This window comes from Amblyomma maculatum, chromosome 2, assembly GCF_055883805.1.
Source record: "Amblyomma maculatum isolate TAMU_Amacu chromosome 2, ASM5588380v1, whole genome shotgun sequence".
Taxonomy (NCBI): Eukaryota; Metazoa; Arthropoda; class Arachnida; order Ixodida; family Ixodidae; genus Amblyomma; species Amblyomma maculatum.
In genome coordinates, this window is record NC_139345.1 from 225,048,657 (window position 1) to 225,057,651 (window position 8,995).

The 8,995-nt window shown below is 46.7% G+C and overlaps 1 long non-coding RNA gene across 1 annotated transcript; it reads left to right on the forward strand.

Annotated features, from left to right (window-relative positions):
- The first annotated feature begins 524 nt into the window (after nt 1-524).
- Nucleotides 525-2,911, forward strand: LOC146201409 (uncharacterized). The gene is made up of 3 exons (XR_014705340.1): nt 525-1,044; nt 1,132-1,271; nt 2,094-2,911. It is a non-coding gene; the product is annotated as an uncharacterized LOC146201409 (long non-coding RNA).
- Nucleotides 2,912-8,995: the final 6,084 nt, after the last annotated feature.

Below are 8,995 nucleotides of genomic sequence, written 5' to 3' on the forward strand. Positions count from 1 at the left end.
ATATAAACAAACCACTGTACCCAAATAAAAAAAAAAGATCTTTGCCCAAGTTATACTTCTAAAGTTTTGCCTTTTTGTATTTTAGCGGAGCGTGTTTATTTTTATAATGTTTTTCTCTCGCTAGAAGACATACCGCGATTCCGTTTTGTGCGACGGCACTGCAGTAACTCGCTGCACATGCGCAGAACAGGTGCTTGTGCATTACAGCGTGGACAGATAAATAAACTATAACGACGAAGAAAAATGACAGAACTAATAGACCCTTCTTATTAACAGGTTTAGAGTAGCGCCAGGTTACCCGTAGCGTTCGTTCCCTAGCGGCGAAGATTATGAACTAGAAGGTACGCGCTGGAGCAGTGCTATCTGTGCAGGGGGGGAATTCTGTAACGCTCTCAATACAAAACCAGTCTCAAACCGCTCAACTTGCCCTGCTCCTATTGGTCGGCGGCCATATTGAAATTTTGCGTCATCACTGATCTCACCGGTGACTGCGCTTACGTCATCAACAAGACTAAAGTAGTGACGTTGCCCATGAGCTGAATATTGACTGAAATTGTGAGCGAAACGAGGTAACCCCAAAACCAGTCAACTGAGTAGAGCGAAAATGGCGGCTGTGTTCCTTGCGTTGTTATAGCGTTGCGCTGGCTGTGTGACAGTTGTGTCGGTGCGATCCACGGCGTTGAAGGGAGCACGAAGACGCGTTTGACGTACCGGTCTAGTTGTTCCGACTGTGTTCAACTCGGAAACCAGCAGAAAGTGGAGTGACTGTGCGGCGATTGCCGACGAACATCGATGAACGGGGGCTCACGCAGCTCACGGACGAGTGCGCAGCCACTGCGGCTGCATGCGCACCGCGTTTTTTTTTGCTATCGGGGGCTACCAGCTTGCGTCGGGAACGTAACATCGTTTGCATCGCATAGGCATCGATCAGCAGGTGCGTGTGCTGATAGCGGAAGCCATCGGGCGGAACGCTGATTGTCGTCAAGGCGCCGCGGTGCGATATGGAAAGAAGTCGCTAGGTTCTACGTTCTGAACATCACAGTAGTGAGTAAATGTTGGTTTTGACTGTGTGTGTTTGGCTACGACTTCGAAACGTCATTGTAAACTTGTATTGTGCCTATTTTATTACAGATCTGCGACGCGAACATACGCACTTTTGACCCTCGTTGCCCCGTGGGACCAAGGACTCCAAACAACGCGTTCGTCTAGCGGTACTCCTGCACGCCGAAAGGTGAACGAAGGCCTGCTAAACGCCTGCGACTTTTTCTTGGGTAAGCTGTAAAAAACCCGCGTCGGTTATCGAACGATATTGATTATATGCATTAATATGTGCAATCGACCACTTGCTGTAAGTTGGCTTCTCTGCAAGTCTTGTTTTCTAACCAAAAGGACTCGTTCCCCCTCGCAATGTTAAAAAACGAACAGAGGAAAGATCTCTTTTCTTTCCAGCTGTTGTCTTCGAGATTACTCAGCGACACCTGACGAAAGTTCAATACCTGTATATACCTCAAAATACAGGACGAAGGGACTAGGGATTGTAGTGCCTTGCCCCCATTCGTTACGCTCCCTCCCTACGACACGTTCGCTACTCGAAAGTGTGAGTACGCTGCAAAAAGCGCCTGCTTCTTTTCGTTTCAGCAAGAACTAGAAGAGTGTTGTGTGATAACGAGACCTTTTGGTTGGATTACGAGCCTTACAGAGAAGCTGACTTGTGTTTCGGCGAGTGATCGATTGTCTGAATTCGGTGAAGCTGCATGCATAATACGGACTAGTTATGCATATGAATGCTTGTTAATGTACAAATTTAGTGTTATGGCACCAGGAACCAAATATTCAATGTTTTAAATCTCTTTACTGCCTAAGAAACCGTAGCGCTTGTGTTGTGCAGATAATCTGTTGATTTTTGTTTATATCACTGTGAAGCTACAAGGCTATCCTTACAATGATGCTTGCTTGGACAGCCCTGTGACACGTTGCCAACATTCCTGTGAATGTTTATCACCTCACTGTGGGCTAGTTGGTATGGATCTTTGATTGTATACTAGAACATGCAAAAGGCGGACTTAAGTGGATGTCATTGTTTGGTTATGCAGGAGACAGTGACTACCCACTGGAGTCATGGCTGCTTACACCAATGCCAAGTCATCCCAGACCCAACTTGATGTCCCTTCTCTGCTATCACCTTGCAGCCTGGCACAGTTGGCTGTGGTCACTAGCTGTGTGGTAAACATGCTTAAACCAAAAAGCTTAGCGTTACAGCAAGGTAATAAATATCCATGACGCTTATTGGAATCAGAAAATGGCACCAAAGATTTTTTACTGCCACATATACTCAGTAGAAGCACTTATTTCTTGGCCGCTGTATTTCACTCCAGTGTTTTTATTGAGAAAGAGACGTCATACATACCAGCACACTTACCTTGATGTACAATGACCATACAACATTGACATGGATATTGCAGAATAATTATCGGGCTCAAAGAAGCCGCTCCCTTTCAACATATTGAAGCTACCTATACAAATAGGTACTGTATGCATGGTGCAGTGTGCAAAACGCTTACATATCAGAGGTAAAAATGCCAGCTAGATGGTATACTACTAGAGATCTTGCTCGCAGTGCTAAATGCTGTAACAGCTGTTAGGAGAATGGTGTACAAATACTAGGCTGCAGTGCCCACAATGATTGCTGAATGATTACAAAATTCTAGTGAAAATAAAATAAGCATCACACATACATTGTTAAGGCAATGTGTGAGCAGATGTTATGTACACTAATAAAACGTGTAAAACTGCAAGGGGACTGCTGAGCAGCTTTAAGACAGTAGAGGCAGCTAAAACATGAGCGTTCAAAAATATTTTACACCATAAACATGGTAGAACGAGGGAAATAAGATGGCTACTCAATACAAAACAGCACTAAACAAGGGTTGAAGAGGAACCTTGGTTTGTGGTTTGCTAGCCAAAATCGAAATGTGGGCTCGGCTTGCAAACTGAGGCTCCCCTCAACCCTTGTTCACCGCTCTTTCATACACCATAATCATGTGATAAGCACCTCTTTACATAATTGTCACCTACTTTTGACCTTGGAATTTATTTTCCAAGTTGTTTTCACCAAATAATCAGAAAAAGCATCTTTTGTGCAAACTGGCTTTTCAATTGAAATGGTTTGTACATAATGCACACAACATGGAAAGGAATGTGTGTAAAATGAACATCTTTATGAAACACTGCACAGACTCCGTGATGACACTTCAAAACGCACACATTGTTCGCCTTCGAGGTAATCTGCACACCTCACTGGTGGGCCCCTTGTTTATAGACTAGGGAAATTAAGCAGATTCACCAGCTCGCCACCGGCATCGCGCACCAAGCTTGCGTGATGTGTTTGCCTTTCCCGTCGAAAAGGGGGGGGGGGGGGGGGGATACCGTTCAACATGAACAGACAGTGACAACGTTTCAACAATGTGCCACTAACAAACACAGCCTGCTGCGCGAAATACAACATACTGCACATCCCTGTCCAGACCTGGCTGAACAAGCTCGTCCTCGGTCACTATATCAAATTTCTGAATAAAGTATTTTCTTTCTCTGAACATACCAAAGGAAGCATTAACATCACAGTTTGTGTACCTTTTAGAGACTAAACAATCAACATCAAAACATCAACGGAATATCGGGAACGGAGCCCGATGTGGCCGAAGTCAATTGGCTGCGAAGCACAGGAGTGTCTGTCACCGTGGCTTTCATGAGGAGTCCGTGGTGGAGGGTCGTGTGTCGGATCCCGTTTCCTGCACTGCAATTGCTAACTCTTGCATAGTAGCTGCCACCTGCCTTACTGCAAGTGCAAACGTTCCTCTGTCGGCAAACACAGTAATGTAGCCTTCATGATCTTCTTGTATTTTCTTTTAAACAAACAGAACAGCAGACCACATACCTCCCACTCGTCGCTCTTGTCATCGATAGTAAACACTGTTTGACAACGCTGACACTCTTCAGTAAGCTGATGACTAAGTCGATTTTCATGCCCAACGCTTTCACCACGCTGATCACTGCAGGTTCGTAGCCTTCATTGTTTTCAATCGGATTTTTCCAGCTGCTCACGACATCCGCACAGGACCTCGATTTCAGGCGACGCACGGAAAATAGCAACTAGCCTAGGAATCAGCTGTTTTCTGGCAAGCCGCCATGTGCACTCTTTGACACCTTCAGCGTGCCCTCGCGGAGACAAAAAGTTACTGAGGAGCAAATTTAATTGCGAAGCCTAAAACGTATCTCCTTATGCTTCATGTTTGTTAGTTGTAAATACAGTTCCTCAGCAGAATAAATATTTATTAATTTTATTTACTGCGTATTAACTGCGCCGTTTCATAAAAACTTAGGAGACGGTCCCTCGTCGGCCTCGGCTAGCGTTGCGACAAATGTGTAGCAGTAGGCACGACCGCGGAACGGGGACCTCAGGGGCGGAGTCATGCTACGAGTCGCTGGCAATTGGTCGATTCCGTAATCCGTCACGATTGACGTCTTAAGGTCACGTGAAAGCCGCGTCAATTTGACGTCACGCTCTACAACTTGAGAGCGAAATTGAGAGCGTTACAGAATTCCCCCCCAGACCTGCACAGATAGCACTGCTCCAGCGCGCACCTTCTAGTTCATAGCCTTCGCCGCTAGGGAACGAACACTACGGTTAACCTGGCGCTACTGTAAACCTGTTAATAAGAAGGGTCTATTAGGTCTGTCATTTTTCTTCGTCGTTATAGTTTATTTATCTGTCCACGCTGTAATGCACAAGCACCTGTTCTGCGCATGTGCAGTGAGTAACTGCAGTGCCGTCGCACAAAGCGGAATCGCGGTATGTCTTCTAGCGAGATAAAAACATCGTAAAAATAAACACTGGCCGCTAAAATACAAAAAGGCAAAATTTTAGAAGTATAACCTGGGCAAAGATCTTTTTTTTTTTAATTTGGGTACAGTTTGTTTATATTAATTTGTGATTTGATGATGATGAAAATGACAGACCAACAGGTCAACCGAGCGCCCTCAACGACGAGAAAGGTAACGAAAGTTGGCGCACGAGGTCCCATAGGACCCTGTTTTTTGTGCAGGTCTGTATTTCAGTCGGTCTTGGTCTCAAGCCTCGGCCATAAAAGTTTGGCGGGGACTGGTGACACGCACCGTGGCACCAGTAAATCGCTGCTGCCACGCACAAAATACGTCACCCTACGTCATCATAAACTAAGCAAAAGAAAAAATGTGCGCAACAGCAAGTGAAACCTTTATAATACTAATTTATAACTTAAAATTCTGGCTTAAAATAAGTTATTGTTCATTTTCTTAATAATTTTAACTTATGTGTATCGGCGGCGTTGGCATGGCGTTGGCGCGTTGGTCATAGCGTTGGTCGCGCACTGGGGCCGTATTACAGACGGCTCACACTCACAATCACACTCACACTCACAATCTTCCTATTGGCCAGCGGCAAAACGGTGGGAGTGGCCGTCCTTTACATCATCGACGTCTGCTGTTTACGTCATGGACACACTTGAAGTGGTGACGTCGACTACGGGCCAATTGTGAGCGGGGGATGTGAGCGACGCGAGCCGCTCACAACTCGTTTGTGAGCGCGCTCACAAAGGAAAAATGGCGGCGGTCTATGCGGCGGCCGGCGTTCTCGTGAGGCGGTAGCGGCGGCGCCCCGACGCGATCATCGGCAAAGGACGGTGTACGAAGACTGTTTGACGTGCCGGGCGAGATGTTTCGACGCATGTTGCTACTCGAGAAGGATATAGGACAGTGACTGTGCGACGCGACGAACTGAGATGGGTGTGTGCGGCCGAGTGCGCTGTCTGTGTGGCGGCAGATAATGTGTGCACTGCGCTTTTTCCGAGCTCCTAGTGGCTTCCAAACCGCTACTGGCAACGAGGCGAACATCGGCCTCGCGCAGCCGACACTTCGAAAGCGTTTGCGGCATGCAGCAAGGCTGCGGCGAAGAAAGGCTTCCTTCGTCACGGCAGCATACCGGGCGTCGTCGGGTTTGTCGACGGCCCATCGGGCGTCTACGAGTAGCCTTGTGATGTCCCTGTTTTCAGATATGAGATGCCAACATGATTTGGGCCATGAACCTCCCTACGTGGTATCTTGGCATGATGCTTTCTTCTGGCGGCCTTCTCGGCTGCACACAGGCATGACACAGGCCGAGGAAGGCCTTCTGCGAGGCGTCGAATTCACGACAGTGAGCCGTGCTGCTCTTTGCAAGATAAGTTACGGTAGGCTCCACATGCCTCACATGTATTGCCGTTCTTGGGCTTTTATAAAAGCTGAAACGTAAGACACGTCGTACATTTTTGAAATGCCTACGTAAGAAACGAATATGGGAATGCGTGTGTTTGATGCCTGTATTGAGTAGGAATGGGGCACCATTTATACCGATATGAAGTGCAAGGCTGTCCTTACAGCAGTGTTGCTGAAACTTTCAATCATTCATTGTCTGCACTCCCATGAATGTCATCGTCAGCAAGACCTGGCAATGAGCTACTTGATGCGACTCTTCCATTGTGTCAGCAAGGCTGTTAAAGTTTATGAGGCTGTTGAGGTCGACAACGACGAAGAATGTGCTTAACAGCGTGCCATTTTCGGTTATGCTGGTGAAAGGGGCACCTGTTGGAGACATGGCTGCCAGTGTCATGGCATCCCGGTCCGGACTCTCCATAACGGCTATAGAACAAGGCATACACCTCCACAAGGTTAATGGTGGATAACTGCGTAGGCGTGCTGAAGAGCCGCTTCCAGTGCTTGCAAAAATACTAGACGCTCCTCTACCAGCCAGAGCGTGTAACACGTGCCGTGTTGCATAACTTCTTTGGATGTCTTCCTGCCTGCAGACGAGGAGGGTGCTGCTGGCTTGGACAAGAAAGGGTCACATCTGTGTACCGGCTACTTGGAAGTGGGATCACTATTGCCATGCATACCTCTAGGGAAAAGCCATACAGAATCATGTTAGCCTGTTCCACAGAACCTGCCACCAGAGCTGGCTGGCACAGCTGCCCATGGTGCGGCAACAGCTGCGGCGTCAATGCCAGCACAACAATCGGCTATGATATACCACACGTAGCTGACCAACTCATCGCAGGCAGCCAAGTGCAGCGCCTTCTCGTTTCATGTCTGTGCCAGAAACCTTTGTGATAATGATGAATCTTCTCGAACCTCATCTGTCAAGTCAAATTTGTCTTCGTACCCCCCCCCCCCCCCATTCACTGTTGCTTGCAACCGTGCATGTTGGTGTTTGTGTGTGTGCCTGTGTTTGAGTACATAATTAAAGTGTTTCACAACGAGGCAGCAATTGTGATGCCTATCGGAATGGGAAAGTCTCACAGAAGTTTTTTAGAAGCACGTGTATCAACTGTGCCCCTTTATTTTCCTGCAGCGTTTCACACGCTTGAATATGCAGCAGCGAAACCAACTGCCTGCAATAGCACAGGCAGTTATTTGCACGTGCTGCACGATTGTGCTACACAGAGAAGACATACACGAATAATTTTTTAGAGCCTGTAAGCTGGCACTGTACTCATCGCAGGTCTGACACACTTCAGAAACAAGAAATGAAAGTATTGTGCATAAAACTGCGACTCAGAGGCATGACACAAAATAATAGTTGCTTAATGATTACAGGCTTGCATAGTAGTTGTCATAGGTTTGGCACATTTCAGAAGCAGGAAACAAAGTATGGCTCTTAACAGTGCAGAAACATGACACAAGTAGTGCTATGTACAATGTTTGCATAAGGTAGTCTCCATTAGTGAACCTTCCAGGACTACAGGCCTGCATATACTGTTAGGACGCATAGAAAGCATTTGCTTAATGCTAAACAGTGTAAAGCTGACAAATTGAATGCATAATATTGCGAGTTTTAGTGCTCACAGTGATTGTAGCGTACGCAGAAAAACATCACATATGCATCAAGCAAATGGTTTGTGGGCAGAAGGTATCGCTCAAAAACAAAGCAACTCAGTCATGAGAACAAAGAAAAAAAAATACAGAGCACACTACAACGAGAGCTACATCGAAAGCCCTGTCACGGTGGCACTGCAGTGAATGAAGGCTTCGGGTTCAGTCACGGCAGGGGTGGAAGCATTCCCATGATCATGTTCTTTCCTAAACTATCCAGCTACATACAAACAGATGATAATGCAAGGACAGAGCTTCATTTTGGCCTACACTACATGCTTCACAGTCGTCTTGCATTTCCTAAAGAGAAACGAATAGAACCACGGAGCCTGCACGTTGCACTTTAAGCACTTTTCTCATCGATACTAGTAGGCGCCGACCGAAAACACCTTCGCAAGTTGTCTTTGTCCATTTCCGTGTCAAGCGCTCCATGAAATTTTATCGCTGCAGGCCCTGGACTTCGACTGCATTCTATTAGATTTTCAGCATGCTCACGGCACTTGCACAATACTTCGATTACCGACGACACTAAAAAAAGCAGCACCTTCTCGGGGAATCAGCTGTTTGCTTGCAGGCCGCCATGTGCACGCCATGACGCCGCCGGCGCACCCTCGCGGCAACAAAAGTTACCTAATAGCAAGTATAACTACACAACTAAGAACGCTTCAACTTGAGCTCAATGTTAATCAATACTAAAAATAGTATCTTGCCAAAATAAACCTTTGTTTGTTTTATTTATTGCGTATTAGTTGCGTCGTGTTAGAAAAAGTTAGGAGACGGTCCCTGCTCAGTTTTGTGCCACACTGTGGCATCAACGTTTGCCGAGGATTCGGGACTACTAGGGCGGAGCCACGCTAAAAGTCGCTGGTAATTGGACGATTTCGCATACTCGTCACGATTGACGTCTCAAGGCTGCGTCACAGCTTCGTAATTTTGACGTCACGCTCACAAACTTGTGAGCGGAGTCCGTAATTCGGCCCCTGGTCTCATGGCTTATTTCCATGCCTATTTCAGTCGAAGCGTTTCGCGTACTCATGTATCAAATAGTCCTTGC